This window comes from Epinephelus lanceolatus, chromosome 11 (genome assembly GCF_041903045.1).
Source record: "Epinephelus lanceolatus isolate andai-2023 chromosome 11, ASM4190304v1, whole genome shotgun sequence".
Classification (NCBI taxonomy): domain Eukaryota; kingdom Metazoa; phylum Chordata; class Actinopteri; order Perciformes; family Serranidae; genus Epinephelus; species Epinephelus lanceolatus.
Window position 1 is genome coordinate 37,408,389 of NC_135744.1, and position 20,199 is coordinate 37,428,587.

At 41.6% G+C, this 20,199-nt stretch overlaps 1 protein-coding gene across 1 annotated transcript in view; it reads right to left on the minus strand.

Moving 5' to 3' along the window:
- Positions 1–17,028, minus strand: part of fstl4 (follistatin-like 4) — a 301,753-nt gene extending 284,725 nt beyond the window's left edge. Inside the window, exon 1 of the mRNA XM_033646324.2 lies at positions 16,747–17,028. The gene's annotated coding sequence lies outside the window, so the exon portion shown is untranslated. The remainder of the gene's footprint in view (positions 1–16,746) is intronic.
- Positions 17,029–20,199: the final 3,171 nt, after the last annotated feature.

Genomic DNA, 20,199 nt, shown 5'->3' on the forward strand with positions numbered 1-20,199 from the left:
TGTCCTATAGGGTGATTAATTAAAAAAACCTTAACAACTGGGCCAGATTTTGAGTTTCATTAGATGTTTGGGATGCTGAAAGTCCAGGAACTGAAGCTGTCTTTCAATTGCTACTATAACACTGAACGAAATAGTCAGCTAAATGCCTATAATGTGCAGTGCTCAGGTACAGTAAAGAGCCATCTGCTAGCTGTCACATTTTAAGATGAGGCATACGGAGGAAGGCGACATTACGTGCCTCTGAGACGCATCAGCTATATCTAGCCAGGAGCTGCTTTTTTCCAGGTCGAAGTAAAATATTCATTTTCACCCACTGCTTCACTTTGAATAGCTGTACTGATTTCTTAGTGAATGCCTGGATGGACACACATGGAAACACACGCACAAACATATTGCAAGAAGTAACATTATATAAAGACCATATGGACCATATTGTTTAAGCTGTCATGTCTGAGAGCTGCATGGGAACGTTTGAAGAGTTGAGGTTTGAAATAAGGTTCATTACAATCATGTATGAATTACTGAATGGGAGCACAGGCCCAGGGGCCCAAAGTGTCAGGGCCCCCCTTGGACCTTACCTGCAAAATGTCACTCAAAGAGACACGTACCAACCAAGAATTAACAATGAAAAGACTTCGAAGAGAATGCAAAACAAGAGGGAAAACAACCACAATGGGACACATAATAACTGCTGAGAGCCAAAAAAAACAAAAGGAGGCACAAAATTACCTCAAACTGTCACGCAATAACCTCAAAGAGATACAGAACAACCACAAAGAGACACAAAATTATCAAAAAAGGCACAAAATTACCTCAAAGAAAGACACAATAACTTAAAAAAAAGATGCAAAACAACCATAAAAGAGACACAAACTGACCACAAAGAGACATGAAACTAACAAAAGAGACACAAATTACCTCAGAGACACAAAACAACAAAGAGACACAAAACAACAACAAAGAGACACAAAATTACCTCAAAGAGACACAAAACAACAAAGAGACACAAAATTACCTCAAAGAGACACAAAATTTGAGGTAATTTTGTGTCTCTTTGTTGGTGTTTTTTTTTAGCCACAAAATGACCTTAAAGTGACACAAAACATCAACAAACATCATCAACAAAGATACACACACAGTTACTTCAAGAGACACAAAGCAACAAAAAAGATACACAAAATTACCCCAAAGAGACACAAAACAACAAGGAGACATAAAACTAACAAAAAGGCACATCATTACCTCAAAGAGACACAAAACAACAAGAGACACAAAATGACCTTAAAGCGACACAAAACAACAACAAAGAGACACAAAATGACCTTAAAGCGACACAAAACAACAAAGAGACACAAAATTACCTCAAAGAGACACAAAATGACCTTAAAGCGACACAAAACATCAACAAAGAGACACACACAGTTACCTCAAGAGACACAAAGCAACAAAGAGACAAAAAAACTTACCTTAAAGCGACACAAAACATCAACAAAGAGATACAAAATAACCACAAAGAGACATAGAATTACCTTAAAGCGACACAAAACATCAACAAAGAGACACAAAATAACCACAAAGAGACACACACTGTTACCTCAAGAGACACAAAACAACAAAGAGACATAAAATTACCTCAGAGAGACACAAAATTACTGCAAAGAGACACAAAATTACCTTGAAGTGACACAAAACATCAACAAAGAGACACAAAACAGCAGACACAAAACTAACAAAAAAAGACACAAAATTACCTCAAACAGACAAAACAACACAGAGACACAAAATTACCTCAGAGACACAAAATTACCTTAAAGTGCCACAAAACATCAACAAAGAGACACAAAATAACCACAAAGAGACACACACAGTTACCACATGAGACAGAAAACTAACAAAAAAGACACAAATTTCCCTCAGAGAGACACAAAACCACAAATAGGTGTACTATGGCAAAACAACAAAAACAAAGAAAAAAACGCCACGCCTCTTGCTCCTATATGTAGCAGAGGTGGCGGGGCCTTTTGCATGTGTGTGCCCGGGGGCCCATTGTGTTATAATCCACCCATGATCACAACAGAGTATTCTTTCAGTATGGCTCAAAATGTAGTACGCATTAGATACTTTTTTGAATCTTGTATTAAGTAGCTAAATGCAGTTTTTTACTATCAGTACTCACAGTTTACTTTAGATTAAATCTGATATCTCAGTTAAAAACAGAGATACTGTATTCATGCAAATGTTTTCTCAAAGCTCAGTGACACCTCTTATTATGTGGTTGAGGAATCAATATGCATCACTGAAAACTATATGTCTCCATATTCACTGAAAATGATTAGTTTCTAGCCAAACTCATATAACAGAAATCCCTTGGACACCTTTGTCACAGTCAGATGACCTACTGAACCTGCATCCATTTCATAAAATAAAATACGCCTCAAAAGCTGCTTTTAACTAGGCTGACAGATGACTTATATCAGAGTATCAGCATATGAGTTGGTGAACTGGAATCTGCAATTCCCTTAAAAAAAAAAACATGATTACACATGCATGCAAAGCACTCATAAAGGAACCAATTTGGACTAAATTAGAGCCAATTTTGACCTTGAGCTTGGGGGAGTTAGTCTGTCTTTCACTCCAAAATGAAAATTGCATAGTTATGTGACCATTTCTGAGTCTTCTAAACTGACAGCACAACACAAAAATCCCTTTCTTCCTCAGTGTGAGAAACTACAAAACATCTGGCTCTGCTCTGATGCGAACACACTAACTGTCAGGCTGCTGCTAATGGTGATATGTGTCGGCAATATCATGTATGGATCCAAGTGAGCATAATGTTCCCCGGCAGTGATGTTGACTAATGTGTTGTTTCTTCTGTGGCAAGCATTTATACAATTCTCAATGCTTCTCTGGGGTGAAGATCAAATCATCTATTGATTAAACTTATCCTATGGGCAAGATTCCCCTCAGCCAGCCATTACAAGAGTGTAGGTAGGATTTGGCTTTACAAAGCAGTCACCAGCTTTAGATAGCCTTTGTCATGTCATAAATCCTAACCTCTGCTGTTACTATAAAGTATACACCATGTATTTATCTCACACTGTATACCTATGGTATATTTATGGCATGCTGTTTTGGCAGTTTACAAGTAGTTAGTGTACTTGATCATTCGGTACTGACAGGAAATGGTAAAAGAAAATGTAATGATTTTGGAGAGCTGCCGCTAATGTAAAAAAAGTTAATTATTTTGCTTTTTATTCCCAAGTGAAGATGATGACATCTCGCCACTAGAATAACTCAAATTTAGTATGCATACCATCGTCGTTGAGTGTACTATCCTAGAGTTAGCATGTAGTATGGCATTTAGACAAAGCTAGTGTTTCTAGGAACTTTGGTGAAATCATCTTGATCTTTTTATGTCTGAACTTTGGACTCAGTCTAGGACAAAAAGGACAAACATCAATAGATATAGAGATCTATAGTCCAGAAATATTACCCCAAATAAATGTTCAAATAACTACATAAATAATGATAGATGATAAATAACTGAGTCAGCAAAACATCAGACTTTAACACAGCACGCTATTTTTTCTCTCCTTATCTTCATCCAACACTTGAGGCATCAATCCATCACTCCCTTAAGACCGGACATACTTTTTAACCATGCATTTGCATAGATAACCAGCCTCGTCATGAACGGCATTATTCACACACTTGCCTATGTACTACGTGTGTTATCGGAGGATTCCACCAGACGGCACACCAGAGAACTTAAACCATATAGAACTTCCAGATTTGCATGATGCAAACAACAAATCAATTAATCAATCAATCAACAAATTAATTTCTGAAGACGTGCACAACCAACGCTTCAAACGAACACAGGTGACACGAGGCAACCATCATGTGCATGCAAACACGTACTTAAAAGTGAGTATATCTCCAACCTAACATAGCAACTATTTAAACCAAATTATGATTTTCCATAAACCTAACATTATTTTTTTTTGTGCCTAAACCTAACCAAACCTTAAAGATTCCATATACGACATTCAGAGCATTAATATAGCATCAAAGCACTGCTATGTAAAGATAGAGTGGAGTAATGGCGTCCTGAGCAGAGAATGATGTCATGCTAGCTCTGTGTGTCCAGCTACGCATGCATGCTAGTACATGTGAGTCCCCATTTGTGTTTCCCACTGGCTAGCGAATTGCCACCACTCTGCACTGTGCTAATACGGCCATTACAACTGACAAGCTTAGCTCCCATCTACCAGTTGCCCTTGGTTAACAATGTTAGCTCTGTCAGCACTGCTGTAGCACTGTTAGTGCTGTTAGCACTGTTAGCTGCTAGCTCATCCACCACCATGTTGAGAGCCGCGTGCAAACAACCTCTGAATCATAGATGCACTCTGAATGTCGTAGAGAGCTCCTTTTACATGGATGGATTACTGTACAGGCCTACCGGGCACAGGCCCAGGGGTCCCAAGTGTCAGGGGGCCCTTCTTGCCTCCATCTGCAAAATGCCACTACCAGAAAGAGACTCAAAATGATCACAAAGAGATACAATGGAGCTGAAGAGAGACACAAAATAACAACAAAAAAAGAACTACAAATACACACAAAACTTCCACAAGGACTCACAATATTAGCAAACACAAACATTCAACAGAGGCGACACTGCAAAAAGCAGTAAAAAAAGAGGCTAAACCACCAAAAAGATCTGCGTGTCTTTCTCCTATGTAGTAGGGGTGGTGGGGCCTTCTACATATCTGTGCCCAGGGGCCCATTGTGTCATAATCTGCTCATGTGCTCATGCAAATCCTACAATTTATTTATATTTCAACAGTGATTTGTAACAGTTTAGGAGGGAACTGAGAAACGATGATGTCCTGCCGATAGGGGCAACGTTTTTTTTTTTCTCTTAACAGGCCAAGTCTACAACTTACAGCTGGCATGTAAATGAACACTGCATGCAGCCCTAAAGCCTCTCTGTCTCTCTCTGTAATGGCAGCAGGGGAAGGCCTCTAACTGAGCTCTGAGACAAATTCAAGTGATCAGGCTGAGCGCTCCTTCCTGCTCTCTGTCCCAGCTCTGCGCTCCAGGTAGGTTTGCTGTCACAGTTACAAATGACACATGCAGTTCCAGTACGACAATCAGTCCCCACTCAGCATGCTTTCTCCCTTCAAGTTGCTGAGTATTTAAAAAAGATTACAGAGTGGGGGGGGTGGGTGGGAGGGACAGAAAAATAACATCTGTGAGCACTGCATGCCACATGCTGAGACTGTAAGGTTTGTAGTTCACTGCTCTGACGGAAAATCTTTAGCATATAGAGCTACCGACGTATTAGAAAATATTCCTAAATTAATGAGAAGACTGCTGTTGTTGAAAGACTTATCCGTTTTGTCAGTTTGGTTAAGCTGCCACCCTTTAAAAGTAGAGGGTAAAGATTTTCTGCTGTCAGTCATTCTGTGAAAGTAGGTGTCACTTTTTTTTCCCCAAATGGAGCGTGCCCCATTTTGGAACAAACCTCTCTGCATGCTGTTACTCTGAGTGCTGCCTCAAACTGATGCTCCTCTTCAGTAAAATCTCGGCTATCATCCTGCAGCTGCTGGCCTATCTGCCTGCACTCAGTTTTCAAACAGCCCCTTCTTCAGACAGATGTCTATGTAGCATGAAATAGAGCCACCAAGGGGATCGCCTTTGCCCAAAATGTTTTCACAACGCCTGGATTCGTTCGTCTATATTTCATTCTTGTTCCTGTGTGGCTGCGGAAGATACTGAGGAGACCAAGGGTGTCAATCTGGCTGTCAGCCATGCGTTAGGATCACACGCTCTAACCCTAGTTATCTTCCAGACACTCCAGGTGAACAGGATACGCATCCTTTCAGGTTTTCCCCCCCTTTTATTTATTTTTTTTATGACACGATATGTGATAAATCTCAGGATGCTCTGGAGTGGTGTTTCCCAAAGAGGATTTATACAGCACAGTAGCCCAGAAAGATAAGGTTATGAACTGTCATTCAATGAATGTAAAAGACTCATAGGCACTGCCCCTTGGAAAGGAGACGGGGTTGACACCTCGCCAGTTAACAGCTGACAGGCCCTATCAGCCAAGCATCCAGACGGCTCACAATTAAACATATTTTACTCTGACAACTTGGAACTAATTAAAAAAGAAAAAATCTAATTAATGATGACTGTCAGCAGCTGGAGCAAGAAAGAGAATATCCAGACAGGTTTAGCCTTTATAAGTCTGCTAAGATTTATTTCAACAGTCCTGTTTTCTTCCTGACACTGGCCCACAGATTTCTTCAGGGAACCTACCAGTGTTTTATACATTTCAGCTCCTTAAAACTGCTCTTATCAATATCTTCATATTAACAATGATGGTAATTTGAAAGATACCCCTTGTAGTGTGAAACAAATAGTACATTTCCGCCTGATTGCAGATCCCTTTAGAGTCTTTCAGCTTATTATTTTAGTTTTACAGCCCATAACTTTGCTGTGTTGACTCTCATCATCTTATTTTTAGCAATAGGCAGCTATTTTCAGCAAAGAAGCTCCAATAAACCTACTGTACACTTCCTGTCCAGCAATAAAACACAAAACAACAAAGATAGCTACAAGCCGGTGGACACAATGAAGCATTTAACAGCTGATGAAACAGATACTCTTCGCAGGAGTTGACAGAGACAAAAACAGAGCTAACACAAGAATGTTGGACTCATCAGTCAGATTTCGAGAAATACAACTCTGAATCAATGATAAAGTTGCTCCATAGATGCATTTAAGTTGTCTAGGGTTAACCCCCAATAGTCGACTAAACGTTGGTCTCTTAGAAGACTCTATCAGGAGCTGCATCTTGTCAAAATAAATCAAAACCTATATGACTGGACCATGTGGGCATTTAATCTGAAAGGACACACACAGGAAGTAGCCACGCTCAGCAGTCAGACAGGAGTCAGGTTAATTTCCAGGGCTGGTACCTGCGGTTATTCCACAGGCTAGTTCATAACATGTCGGGCAGGAAATCCAAAGTGTGGGATCATTTTGAGAAGGTGAAGGACGAACCCAAGGTGATATGTAAACTCATCTTCATTGGTCGACTACAAACATGACGTATCATCTGAAACATGGAAGTAGCTACATGCCCATTAGCCCACAGCGTCATTAACAGGCGGCTCGCTCAGTGTGTGACGTGCACTTGTAGATAAAATATAGGCCTATATTAATGAAGGTTCATTAGTACGGTTTTGTATTTCTCTGTAATGTAGCACAGTGTTAACAATGTTACTGATACTATTCTTTCTCACACCTTCAACTCAAACCATTGTGTTGCCCCGCCCAAAATATATCATTTCATAATTAAATTAGTATTGTGAACATGCGAGCGACTAGTCGATTAATGACCGCAAATGACGACTATTTGTTGACCAGAAAAATTCCTAGTCAGGGCAGCCTTGGTGTTTTCAAATTGTTCTGCTGGCCTAAGTGGCCATAAAAATTAAATAAATAAAAAAATATGAATGCAGGATTACCTATGAATCATGTGTAATTTACGTATTTGCCAAACATTTTAAAGCTGCAGAGTAGAGCTTTTATTCTCTGCATGAACCCGATTGGGCCTGACCTGACCCGCTTTGGGCCAGGCCATAATTTCCCCAGCTTTGGGTTGGGTTCTCGCCAATTTCCTAGTGTTCCAGCGCTCTGTTTAATAAATGATTAAGTTTTTCCGCCACAGATTTTCTGCACTAGTGTTTGAGTATTTATTAGCGGGGCAGTGTAAGTGGGACTAAGTCCAAATTATATACGGTTGACATGATCATGAGTGGCATTATCTGTCATTACCATGCACATAGTAATAAAGCATCGAGTTGCTCGGTGAAACAGCATGGCTCACTGATTCTTTGAACAGTTTTTGGACAACAATGGGGGTCTTTGGTAATGGTCTTTTAGTAGGATTTGTTGACAAGAAAATTATTGAATATCAGCATCCTTACCATACAGATATACATGCCAACCAACAGCAGCCTGGAATGGCAGTAAAACTACATCTAAAAAGCACCTTGGTTTGTAAAACGGTTTGCTGTGAAGTAAACTCTTATTGATTTATAATAATTTGGATAAAACTGCTCAACACCTGTTGTTTAATTTAGACAGTATGCAGGGAATTGGCTAAAAAGAAAAAGTGGCAAATTAGAGCAATTTGTACAAGAAAAAAAGACACAATAAAACTAACATCAGGCACGAGCCAGACAGACTGACAAAGACAAAGAAACAGCAAACGGCAGAGCGAATAGTTAGAGCAACAACAAGGACATCATTAAAGCAATTAAAACATGTGACAAATAAACATATGGCAGCGGTGATAGAAAAGCAAATGTGTTGGTTTTGTAGAGGAACAACTGCACATGTGCCTTTTCAGATTGTGGTGAAATGTACTTTAAAGAGAGAAAAAGAATGTGCTGGCCTCGGAGAATAGGAGCAGGAAAGGACACAACGCAGGGTGTGGAGGTTTAGCAAGACCAGCTATCCTTATCAGCTTGGCTTCTTCTGTTTTACCTCAGAATTAATCACTGGCTGACACTCTCTCTTTGCCACTTTCTGTCTCTATAGAAGAGACAGAGCTTCAGGCTGTGAGGTAGTAATAAGACCCCATCTCACGACCGGTGAGAGAAAGAAGAGGCAGCTCCTCCTTTCTGTGTCATACTCTATTCTCTTCCTCTCCCTCTTTACCTTTCTTACTCAACACTGATATTGACTTTTGGCTTTTTCTCTGACAAGTTTCCGTGACCAGATCGGCAGCCCCTGGGTGTTAAATCCCACATCCTGCTTGTCAGGTGGGTCTGAAAGACACACAAACAGCAAGTGACTTGTTAAATCCAGAAATCCCCCGCAGGCTGTATGACACGGCTGCAAGAGCAGAAAGGATATCAGGAGGATCAGCAGTGCCACAATGGGGTGGTCTGTCTGGCTAACAGGACTGCATCTGCTAATTCTAGAGCAGTGGTAAAGTGTTAGAAAACAACATGAAAGAGGACTGCATTGGTAACAAAGAAAAAAACACCCCCTAAAGCACAAATGGCTCTTCAGAGGTCCTTTGTGGAGAAAATGTGGTTTGTATATATAATCATCACTGACTGAAGAACCACTAGAACCCATAAATAGTTGTGTGTTGTTCTTTGAAGCCTCGATCACGGCTGCAGCAGCCAGAAATCAATGCATGCAAGGAGGCAAAGAATCTCTCTCTAATATCACGTTCTGAAATATCAATATACCTCCACACACCACGGTCAGATTTATTGTTTCCTTTGTCGACGTTGACCTAAATGCTCGCTGGATGCTGGCTACAAAGGAAACTCCAAGTGCACTCAAGTAAATGCCAATCATACTTCAAAACCTACAAATTATCTCTACAGATTCAGAGTTTTTTTTAACCACAAGCATTTAGACTTTGTAGCTACAGTAGGTATAAATATATTAAATGCATACTTCACCGACAAAACGGCTATTTTTAAATCAAATAGTCATGCTGCATGCATACACAGAAAATGGCAAACCTACCAATTCATGTATTGATGGGGACCACATTTAACAAAAGCAAAACGATAACCAAACATCCGTTTACAAACTCACAACTCATGCAGTATGATCCAGGTTTCTTCTATCAAGTCGTACGCTCTGTCCTACTTCCAAAACACATGCATTATTGCTAAAAAAAAAATATTACTGGAGTATAGATCATTTTAGGGCCAACGTCACAATAGCTATGTTTCCATCCAAAAGTGATTCGAATCATTGGGAAATGCGCATTAAAAGAAATACGAATCCTTTGTGTTTCCATTAAATGTACGGACTTTGGTGAAAACTACGAACTCGTGCAAGTTTTCCGCAGAACCGGAAACAAAACAAGTCTCACATTCTTCTTCTTCTACATTTTCTGGCGGTTGGCAACCAGCTTGTAAATGCATTACCGCCTTCCCGACCCGGAGTGTGGATATCACCTTGGAGAGAGGTGCGCTACGTCAGACTTAATTCGAACATAACTGTTTCCATCCCCCATTTTGCGAATCAACATTTTTTCTTATCAACCAAAACCGGGCTAAAGCGAGCGTATTTTAGTTTGTGCAAATCGAATTTTGCTGTTTCCATCATAATTTTCTGATGCGATACTTCTAGATGCGCATCTAAACAGCTGATGGAAACATGGCTAGTGACGTCAGTTTGTTAGCTGGAGGCAAAACACGACTCGCCACCACAGGGCTGTAGGCTACATTGGACTCTATGTCACGAAATGTCGTCTTGTTGTGTTATTGGGTGTCACAACAGAAGAAGTCATGGCTCAAAACTTACATTTTATCACATACCAGCCACCACTGCCCGTCAACAAAAACAAAGACAACTATGGTTAAATGTGTTGAGACGAAAGGACTGGATGAAGGCAATGATCAAAAATGCTCACATGTGCAGCGCACACTTCATATCAGGTTAGGGAGAAAGTATTTCCTGTTGTAGGGATGAATAACGTTATGTGTATTAAGGGTTATCATGTCCACCTCATCAGAAACTGGGGAGGTATTAAGAGGAATATTGGATTTCTCTGTCACGCTAACTTTTTAGTGCATTAGCTAACGTTAGCTTCTATGGCAAAATAAACCCGAGGAAACCTTTCAAGCATCGTCCTCCTTTGTAAGATTGGCATTGCAATCAACCACAAAGCTTCCTGTGACATCATCCATCCACTGAGTGAGATCATACAGGTCGGCCAGTCTGGTCCCGTTGGTCTGTGTTTACTTTTTCAAGTAACACCCACAGTCCCAGAGAGTGAGTGACCTGACATGGTGTGTTCATAAATCCAGTCAGACGTTCTACACTAAAATGAGAGACGTGCTGGTCGAAGAAACAGAGCATTATATTTCTTTACGAATTAAAGAACTCCGAGAGTGCGGTGCTGTGGATAACTGAACGGTACATTTTGACAGTGCGCTCCGGCACTCGGAATGAGTATGTCTAAATGCACCATTCGTATCATCTTCCTCCATTGTCTAAAACAAGCCAAAAGAACTTGCTAGCTAGTGCTAGCTAATGTCTGTGGAGAATTGTTTTGCCTCCAGCTAAGCCCCGCCCACCAAAAAACATCATACTGTTTACTCTTTGGAGCCTGGCTTTGAAGGAAGCATAGATAAGTTTCACTTTTAGTTCAGTTTTAAATAGTAAGGTTTTTGCGAACGTGCATGTGTTTGGGAGGTTCTGAGAATACGACTGGATAAATGAGACTTGGCTTATACTGCACGAGTTTTGTGAGAGTTTGGAAACAGTTGTTGTTTTGTTGCTGTTAAACAAGGCCCCCAGTGAATGGATAAAACATTATGCTGCCATTTTCTGTAGAGGCATGCGAAAAAAAGTTAAGGTTCACAGAGGGGTTTGTTTGATGTTGTGTTTGCTTCGGTCCCGGTGGCTGTCAAGTTTGTCCTGCTGTAGCTCCACCAGAGCTTCACGTTGATTCCAAAATCTGATTTTTTTTTAGCTCAAAATAAAAGCAAAGCTGTTTGCAATGAGTGAAACCAAATTACTAAATCCAAAGGGTACTCTTAAAGCCTGCTTAAAACCTTTACTTGTTACATCACTGGGCACTTTTGCTCAGTTAGCTGTGAGGGAAAAGTGTCGTCTCTTTGTTTTGTGTCATCAAGTTTCCCACCAAATCCTACACTGTGACACGCAAGCATGCAGTTTAGAGACAGTATGGTTCATGCATATACTGTTTCCTATGTATCTGATCATTCTAGCCTGAATGATTGATTGGCAAATAAAGTCAAACAGTCATGTGATCATAATATGATTTTTTGGAGGCATTGAAAAATGTCAGATTTTTGTTTTATAAAGCTTTAAATATCAGGTTAAAGACTTCAGCATGGTTCACTTTCATTCTTGACCCTGACCAGGAGCAGTATGTGTGAAAAGATGACTCAACTCAAATGTCCACTTACTTGCATTTTCAGAACTTTCAACCACTTTTCAGAGTCTACATTAAAGCTGATCAGAACATTACATTAAAGATTTCTTGATAGAATTCAATCTTCATGTAGATTCAGTGTCTCTCAGTGGTATCTCATCTTCTCCTTTTGCCTTATCACCAAACCATTACCATAACAAAGGAAGGTGATCACTAATAATTTCAGTCTCAGACTTTTTCCACTTTACGAGTTGAATGTTTTCACTTGTTGTTTATTGAAAGGAGTTAAGTAATATTTCAAACAGATTTGAATCACACCGCCTTTCCCAATGCAAAATGACAACAGAAACTCAAAGCAAAAGCGCCGCTATAAAGTTTTAATAAACCGGGCGAGCTTTGACTGCCTAAAAGGGACAGGCAGATGGCTGACTAAATTCACTGCAGAAAACAGATATGCCAGGTGACCTTTCCGTAACCCCTTTATGCATTTCTCCCTCTCGGCTGACTCTTTCGTCAGTTTCCTCCATTCAGGCAGAGGAGGCAGCGAGCACTATTTGCTCAGAGCTGCGCTGCTGATGCTCTGAGCTCAGCTGCTGTGTTCATGTGGGATGCGGCGGTAAAGGTCATTTCTAGAAGTTCAACATTAGTGATCGGAATTTCAAGTGAACCGTGTTGCCCACATTTTGTGGCCCTGCTCTCTACGGGGAGTACAGAGTACTCATCAGGTGAGCCAACGGGCACGGTAATATGTCTCCGGAATAAAAAGGATACAGAATCTAACGGTGCATGTCACAGGTCCTCCTCGCTTTCAGTGTCATTCATATTAAGTGCTTCTCACTGTCATAGGCCTCATGTTAATCATGTTATATTTCTCTGGGTATGAGTGTGTGTGAGTGCCACTGTGCCCCCCGCTAAACCCATGAGAAAGAGTTTTATCAGTTCAATTTAAAACTAATCTCGTCAGCCCCATCAGGACGTGAGTGTATCGTGAAAGAGCCAACCCATAAGAGTGTGACGCACCATCTGTAATGCATTTTTACCTTTGTTTTGGAGTACGCCTCATTATATTTCTTTGGGAAATTTGCAAAGCCAAACAAATCAAAGTCACCAGGCGTAAAGAAGAAGAAGAAAAAAAAGAGAGGAAGTGGGTTTGGTTTACCGGAGGGGATAGCTTTGTTGTGTGGAAATAAATCTGCTCTTGATTAGACAAGCTCTGCATGGGGTTCAGACGATGTGATGCCAAGCATTTCAACTGTTCACAAGTGGGGCATTATAATTGATATGAAAAATGTAATTTATTTTCCTTAAACCTTACGTGGACTTGTCACCCAGGGCTCTTCATAGCTGGATTGTTTACAGCCGGCAGCACCTATCTTGAATATATAAAAAAGGGACTGGGTCACACTGTGTGTAGGAATTAAGAAAAAAAAACTATTGCACACAAGTTTGATATTTGCATGTGTATACTCCACCTGAAAATCTGCCTCCGTATTAATAATTCATGCGCTCTAAATAAATCTTTTAAACAAACCTTGTTCTATCCTTTCTTGCATTAAAGTTTTTCAGTAACAAGCACTTTTTGGTTTGACATCTTGCCCGTGTGTGCACGCACAATAAGATTCACATGAAACTGGCACACAAAACTGTTTTTTTTCAGCCACTGCTCACTGTTAAGGCTTGTACAGAAATAGCAGTTGGAACCATCAAAATCTTCTGTCCTGCAGCTTATTTCCTCTCTAATGGACTTAAATCAATACACTGTAAAGCACAACTTTAATGTTTCATCTACCTGCTGGACCTGAGCAAACTTTAGATAAATCTTTGAAAACACTGCACAAAACAACTTGAAAACAGGCCTTAGTCGTAAAACAAGAACGCAGTAGCATGTGAGGTATCTCTGAGAGCTACATATGTGTTGCTTGAGCTTGTTTTGTGTTAAAGATGTAAAGTAGGCAGTGAATATTCTTCTGCAGCACTCAGGCTTCCCTCTGTTTCAGTATTCGGGAATGTGCACAGCCAGTAAAGTCAGGTGGGCAGAGAGAATTCGCTTTTGCCAAAACAACCTGTTCCCAGCCTCTCGTGTCAGCAAGTGCTCACTCAGCTGAAATGTCCCGGGGCAAGGCGCTGATCTCCTATCTGCTGTTCTCTCGCTGAGCCTGACCTTTGACCTCTCAGGAGCTGGGCAAAGACAATTTCTCCACTAGGATCAATAAAACATCACATTCGTCATATTCTTAAATTGATTTCAGAGCGAGCTAGGTTGCTTTGTATGTGCATACATTATTTTCAGCACACTTTGTTCGGCTAATGTGCGACTGTATTCGTCCACGATGAAGCATCAACACTGCAACTCTGACAAAAACTACTAGAAACTCCAGTTATCCCTTATAAACAACGGTAAAACAACGAAAGTATTGACACAGTTTAAGAGCTTTAAAGAGGAAAAGGTGACTACAGCTGATAGTTTGCCAGTGCCTCTCAAAAATTCAATTACATGCTTATGTTGATATGTCTAAGTCGCGCCTGGAGGCACAGTTAAATAGACTGCTGCACTAAGAATAGCCTATCATGCAAGACCTGTAGAAGTGTGTGAAAGCTCTGCCTCAGCCTGGATACACAGCACAAGATTAGACCTTTATTGCCATCCTTGAAATTTTTAGCTTTCTCCAAGTAAAACGCATGACACACTGCACACATGCACCCATACACATACGCTGCTTCAAGCTGCTTCTGGCTTTTGCAGGGTTTTATAAGTGCTTCGCAGGGGGAGGTACAGGATGTTACAGTAAAGGTTTCCGTGTGTATGTGTGCGCGCATACACCAGTGTGGCTATATGCTAGTGTGTCTTCCGTGTCAATCTGTAAGTGTGTGAGTCATCCCACTATTAGGCTGTCTCTGAAGCACAACAAGCAGCCATAATCTGCTGGACACCGCACTGTAATGGCTCTCCGCGAGACAGCTAATAAGTTACACACCAGATTGCAAACTGTAATAAGCCCGACTGAGTCACTATTCTGGGCTACATCATTATTTCTCAACCCGCTGACTGTGACCCCAGGGTGGGCTGCAGTCAGTACTGCTCTGACAGGGTTCAAGACATGATGTGGCTCCAAAAAAAAAAAACAAAAAAAAAAAAACCTGCAGGCGTCATTTAGACAAGCCTGGAAACTGATTTAATCTGCGATCTGCGTGTATATTTTGGCATTGCAGTGCTCTTTAACTTGGTTTAATCATCTTTTAATTGTAGTCAAGTGACCTCAGTGGTGATTAGAAGTTCCCCCCTGCTCTCAGCTATGAAAAACCCAACTGTTGAATCCAAGAGCACAAAATGTCACTTCTCCAGCAGGAAGCCATATGCCACATTTGGTGTCTGCATGCTTGCTTGTTCCATTTCCTCCCTATAAGGCTAATGCCTAAAGGTTGCATGTTGCTGTGAGGTAACCAGTGCAAACACATCCAGCTGAGAATCGCTGCCATTAATATTCTCATTCAGAAGCCAGGGCGAGATATTGATCCAGGGCTCTGCATGTGCTTGCATGCTGTATGTATGTGCGTCTGTGTGTGTGTGTGTGTGTGTGTGAGACTATGTGCCTGAGTTGAGAGTTGGAGGAGCTGCTGGCTCTCATAAAGCTGGAAGGCTGGGATTTACAAGCAGTTTTTTCCCAGATAGCACAGTGATGAATGGCCGTAATTCTATTGCTGGATGTTGGCTCCGTATCTGCTTCCAGGTGGAGAGGAAATCCAACAAATCCAGAAAGAGAGGCTGGAGCGCGAGGAGTGGGAAAGGCAAAAGGAGTGGAGTGGAGTAGGGGAGCAAGAGGCTGGAGCGTTTTCAGCACCATGGAGAGCTCCGGCGCAATATACGCTATATCACGGCGGCGTGCGCACCGACCAATCCTCATTTCCCACTCCGTTGGCCGTCACGGAGGCTTTGCTGCCGCTGTGCCGGCTCTCTGGTGACACTGATAGGATTTTCCCATGGGAGAGTGCTGAAGCAGCTCATTTAACACAATCAGACAAGAAAATCTCGTCTTGTTTAGGAATGTCTCTCCCCTGCATTCCTGAGAGTTTCTACATGCTGAGTGAGTAGATGTATGTGCGTTAGAAGACACTGATCGGTAAAAGATGAAGTCCTCCCAGCGTCCTGCCAAAGAAATTGGCTGACGGGGTGGGTGGGAGGTTGGAGAGGGGGGGTTGTTGGGACCGGGAATCCATGCCAGAGAGCCCAGCGAGGGATGTGCGTGTCTCTGTTATCATCCCAGTGCCTCTGCTGCTTGAGCAAACCTGGCGCATCCGGGCAGAGGACTCCTCCTGAAGCCATTCATCAAACACTATCCTGTTGTTTGCGAGCAAGTAGAGCCTCCGCGCGGTTTATGTGAGGTTACCATAAGCTGGCATCTGGTCATATTGAATGATTAATCGCACCCCGTGTTGCGCCAGACAATAGGCGACATACCAGGCAGTGTAGTTAAACACTGTCACAGATTGTCATTGACATCGCCCTGCGCTATGAGGCTGCACCTCACACACATCTCACTGCCTGTAAATTCTGGAGCTTCCTCTCTATTATTGATGCATCCCCTCCTCAGCTACTCACAAACTAATTCAAAATTAAAGCACGCCACTGCCATCATCTTTGCAGTTTCTATGCACTCACACTCCAATGCAAATAGTGACGGATACAGCAGCGTCATGCACCCAGAGCACCCAAACTTGTAAAACACAATAAAATGCGCCTGTGAGCACCCTCTGAGCCCTCTATCCTGCATCAGTAAACACAGCTCCCTCCTTACCTGTGGTATTCCGAGGCAAGAGGGCAGAAATGAAGGGAAACTGGTGCAAATGTGCCACAGATTTTTCCTCGCAGCGACGTGACCAAACTGCGCTCTTTTTAGTTCCCACTCCTCTCCTCCGGCTCGGCAGGGTTTTAAAAGGGGTTCAGATGAATTACGTGGGCTGGTGTATCAGTGGCAGCTGCGTTTTGTAGCGACGGGGTTGCGCGTCCCAACTCTCAGCAGCGGCTCGCCATCCTTCAGCTCCTCCGGCTGGTTTTCCTCTCAGCGCTCCGCTCCTGCTCTGTCCTATTTCAACTCCTCTCACTTCGCTCGGCTCTTGACGTCAGCCGCTGTACGCCGAATGCGGTGAGGCTGCATCTGCAGATTCATCGCGCTGGAAAGCGACACCTGTGTGTGCAGGGGAGCATGTGTTTGTGGAGTGCGCGTGTGTGTAATGAGGACCAAAGAGTAGTTAGGAAAGAATAAAAAGAAGATTGTGTGCAGATGTTTTAGGGCTGGTGAATTATTTGAATTCAGGATTGGTCTGACATTTGGATTTGGGGATAAAGTTAGGTTTATATGAAGGTATGCATGAAGTTCATTTAAATTACAGTTTAGGGAATTAATATTGCCTGAGTATGCATAGTGTCATATATTTCACATGCAAATTAGTTTCTGCAGTGATCCCCTGAATATGATATGAAATTCAACTCAGTGGGTGAAAAAAATAAAAATAAAATAAATAAGTAAATACTGCAATCTCTGATGTGTAAAACACTATTGTTAGTGTTTACATTTGTGTCCAAACGAGCCAAGATCAAGATGCAAATGGAGGTGAGAATCAAAGAGGAGAACAAGATGAGAAATGACAACGACAACGTCAAACAGTCAAATGTTCTCACAAGTATCATATGCATATTTTATTTTGTTTTCCACAGATTGTTTTCCACTCACACCCTGCAGCGCTGCCTCGTGCAGTCACTGCCGACTATTTGACAAACACGAATAAGAGCATCACTAATCAACAAGGCAGTAATGATGCTCACAGAGGAATTACACATGCAGAGGACAGGCTGGAGTCCGAATCACTTTCACAGATGAGCAGGTTTACACCGGATTACCTGGTTATATTCAACACACACACACACGCAATACAACGGTATAGTAGAGTAGGCCTATTGTACAGTTTAGGAAGTGTACACATGTCCCAGTGACCCCTGACCTCTTCTAACACCTCACACACACACACTCTATATGTCCTTCTCTTTACCGCTTTGTGTTGAGGTGGCTGCACATGGCACAATTAGGCTGTATCCTAAGAAGACAGGAGAATGGTGGCGTCCCCATCAAACTTGCATGTGGCGGTGAAATATTTATGCTCGATGGAACATTTATCAAGAAAGTGAAAAAAAGACGGCAGGAAAAATAAAAAGCAAAGAAGAAGAAAGAGAGGGATTAAGTGGAGGATGAGGGAAATAAAGAAAGGAACTTTAGTCGTGAAGTTGTCATATTTGATTCTTCACAGTGCTGTAGACCTTAAGAAAGAAAACAATACATACCAGGACATTCAGTGCATACAATGTTTGTGTAGCAGCACAAGCTGCTAGCAGGTGATGTCTGAAGAGATGGAAAATGGCCTTGTGGCACAATGCTGCAGCAATGTGTAGTTACAAAACTGTCCTTACATTTGTTATATTGCGTGTTTGATATAAGACAGTTCAAAGAAATATTAATATGGTTACAAGATAAATGCAGACTTTTTTCAAATGTTAAGGGGATGTTTTTTGTTTTTTTCTTTATCGATTATATCTATTGAGATGAGGATCATCATCATGACAACTTATTGCCTAACTAACAACACATTCTCGGCACTTGAAAGAAAGAAAAGAGAAAAAAAAGTTTAAAAAAATCAATCAAAGAGTATGAAAAAACAAACAACACAACAAAATAAAAAATTAATTAGGGGTTCACAGCATCACAGATCTCAGGGGTAATCAGGTATGTTGAAGAGATAATGGCATATTGAGCACATAAACCTACAGTACACAGAGATGTTTCTCGAGACCTCAGTCCATGCTAGTCCATACAGTCCACTCCTGAGGGCCCGGGCCCCATCGTTTCCAATATAGTCCAGAAAAGGGTCCCTGAACGGCTGCGCCAGAAGTTCATAGCTTCTAAAGGTATGAGTTCCATAGTGCTCCAGATCCAATATGAAACCATAGGGACAGTATCTGAAATCCACTGAAGAATAACACACTCCTTGCACTAAAAAGAAGGACCTTAAGCAGCCTCAGTGAAGAGGGGCTAAGGTTCAGGGCTTCTGACTGTATTTTTTCTTAAAAATAAAATCAATTTCTTTACACACTTTGACCCAGAAGTCCTTAATAAGGGAGCAGTCAAAGATACAATGGAAATACGACCCTTGAGACCCTTACATTTATTGCACCTTATTATTGTAATTTTACCTGCAGAATCTGACCTTAATAAAGTGAAAAGACAAGATATAAGTAACTGTCAGTAAACATTGACTTCATCGCTGCAATGTTTACTTTGCAGGGACGACCCCCATGTATGCACGCGCACACACACACACACACACACACACTAACCAAGGCAGCAGCCAAAATCACCCATTTAGCTCATTTAACCCTGTGTTGCTCGTTCATAAAACGTACAGCCGGTCTTGTGATGATGAAAACAAGTTCCACCAAACCAACCCATCCCCCCACCCCACCCCCGTATCATGTCACGCTAACGTTAGCTAACTACCGACTAACCAGATAATATTAGCTAATTGACGAGCACTTACTGGGCAGAATGGCTCTTCAAATGACGAACAAAGTTTGAAGTTGTCGCCTGGCTGTCCGAGATGTTTATGTCGCATGTCTTGCACTGTGCTGTTCGTCTTTTGCCGTAATAATGGTAATTCCGAAAGCCGAAGACGATGACTCTCGGTACCCCTCCCGCTGACATGTTGATGCCTATCTGATATAAGAGGGCATGTTTCTCCAATAAACACGTAAGGTACATAGAGAGGGCATGACTGATTGACAGGGTAGTAATCCAATCATGACAACGCCATTCTCAGCCTGCGCTCCTACCGGGTAATCAACATTATTTTTTAAATTAATTTATTAATTTTATATTCTAACCAAAAACACATGTGAATAACACTCAAGTCATTCAAGTCATCGTGTCAAGTCAAGTCTCAAGTCTTTTATTTTTGGTCAAGTCACAAGTCATCAAAACAGCGACTCGAGTCGACTCGAGTCCAAGTCACAATGACTCGAGTCCCCATCTCTGATCTGGAGCCTTTATTTGGCCTTAAATTGCAACTCCCTAGCTTTGTTGGTGAATAAACAACCCGAAGTGCACAGCCACATACTGTCCCACTTATCAGTCTCAACAGCCTCTCCAAAATCAGCTTCCCAAAGAGATCTGATTCGACCCACATACTCATTATTTGGGATT